Source organism: Zingiber officinale, chromosome 11A (genome assembly GCF_018446385.1).
Source record: "Zingiber officinale cultivar Zhangliang chromosome 11A, Zo_v1.1, whole genome shotgun sequence".
NCBI classification, from domain to species: Eukaryota; Viridiplantae; Streptophyta; class Magnoliopsida; order Zingiberales; family Zingiberaceae; genus Zingiber; species Zingiber officinale.
Window position 1 is genome coordinate 19,298,170 of NC_056006.1, and position 2,070 is coordinate 19,300,239.

Genomic DNA, 2,070 nt, shown 5'->3' on the forward strand with positions numbered 1-2,070 from the left:
TTTAATTTCAGTTTCTAAACTGTTTTTAGATGGATATTCAGTTTCTTTCAGTAACGATGTAGTTATTAAAAGAAATAAAGTGATTATCTGTTCTGGTACATTAGTTGGCAATTTGTATACTTTAAATCCAATTTCTTCCACAAAGCAAAATATGGAAATTTATAACTCATCTTCTAATTCTAATAAGAGAAAAGAACCTTCGCAAATGAACCAAGCATATCTTTGGCATCTAAGGCTTGGACATATTAACTTAAGTAGGATTCAAAGGCTTATAGCCGATGGACTTTTGGGTTCATTAGAGTTGGAAAATTTTCCAACTTGTGAATCCTGCTTGGAAGGTAAAATGACCAAGAGGCCGTTCAAGGCCAAGGGGTATAGAGCCAAAGAAGTGTTAGAGTTGGTTCACTCTGATTTGTGTGGTCCTATGTCTGTCCAGGCAAGAGGAGGTTTTGAATATTTTGTCTCTTTCATAGATGATTATTCAAGATATGGATACATTTACCTGATGCGCCGCAAGTCCGAGTGCTTTGATAAGTTCAAAGAATACAAGGCTGATGTGGAAAAACGACTAGGTAAAAGTATCAAGACACTACGGTCAGATCGTGGTGGCGAATACCTCTTAGGAGAGTTTAGGAATTACTTATCAGAGGCCGGGATTCAATCCCAATTGTCTGCACCTGGAACACCCCAACAGAATGGTGTAGCAGAACGAAGGAATAGGACTCTTATGGAGATGGTTAGATCAATGATGAGTTATTCAGAATTACCAAATTCGTTTTGGGGATATGCTCTGGAAACAGCAGTATACGTTCTGAACTTAGTACCTTCTAAATCAATTTCTTCTACTCCCATAGAATTGTGGAATGGGCGAAAGCCCAGTCTAAGACATATTCGGATTTGGGGTAGTCCAGCACATGTGCTGAAACCAGATGCTAATAAGTTAGAATCCCGTACAGAAGTTCGCGTGTTTGTAGGATATCCCAAAGGAACGAAAGGTGGTTTATTTTATAGTCCTAAAGACCAGAAGGTCATTGTTAGCACCAATGCCCAGTTTTTAGAAGAGGACTATATAATGGATCACAAGCCCAGTAGCAAAGTTGTTTTAGAAGAACTTAGAAAGGACATGTCTACTTCAGTACCAATAGTACAAGATGAAGTACCACAAGAGACTGCAACACGTGTCACACATGATACACAACAACAGACAGTGCCTCGTCGTAGTGAGAGGGTTGTAAGGCAGCCTGAAAGATTCATGTTTTTGGGAGAGTCTTCGGACTTGATCCCGGGTAAACATGAACCTGATCCACGAACATACGACGAAGCACTCCAAGATATAGATGTAGCATCTTGGCAAAAGGCAATGAATTCTGAAATAGAGTCTATGTACTCTAATAAAGTCTGGGAGCTTGTAGAACCACCTGATGGTGTAAAAGCCGTTGGATGCAAGTGGATCTACAAAAGGAAAAGAGGGACAGACGGGAAGGTAGAGACCTTCAAAGCTAGGCTTGTTGCAAAAGGGTACACTCAGAAAGAGGGAATCGATTATGAGGAGACCTTTTCACCAGTAGCCATGCTTAAGTCTATCCGGATACTCTTATCCATTGCTGCTCATATGGATTATGAGATTTGGCAAATGGATGTCAAGACGGCATTCCTTAATGGAAGTCTTGAAGAGAACATTCATATGAAGCAACCAGAAGGGTTCATTGAAAAAGGCAAAGAGCATCTAGTGTGCAAGCTCAATCGGTCCATTTATGGACTGAAGCAAGCTTCAAGGTCTTGGAACATCCGGTTTAATGAAGTAATCCAGTCATATTGATTTATTCAAAGTCCGGATGAGTCTTGTGTATATAAGAAGTATAACGGAAACGTGGTGGTATTTCTTGTACTATACGTAGATGATATTTTGTTAATTGGCAACAATGTCAAGGTATTATCAGACGTAAGGGTATGGTTGTCCAAACAATTTGATATGAAGGACTTAGGAGAATGTGCACACATTCTTGGGATCAAAGTTATAAGGGATCGTAAGAAAAGAATGTTGTGTCTATCCCAAGCTTCATATATAGA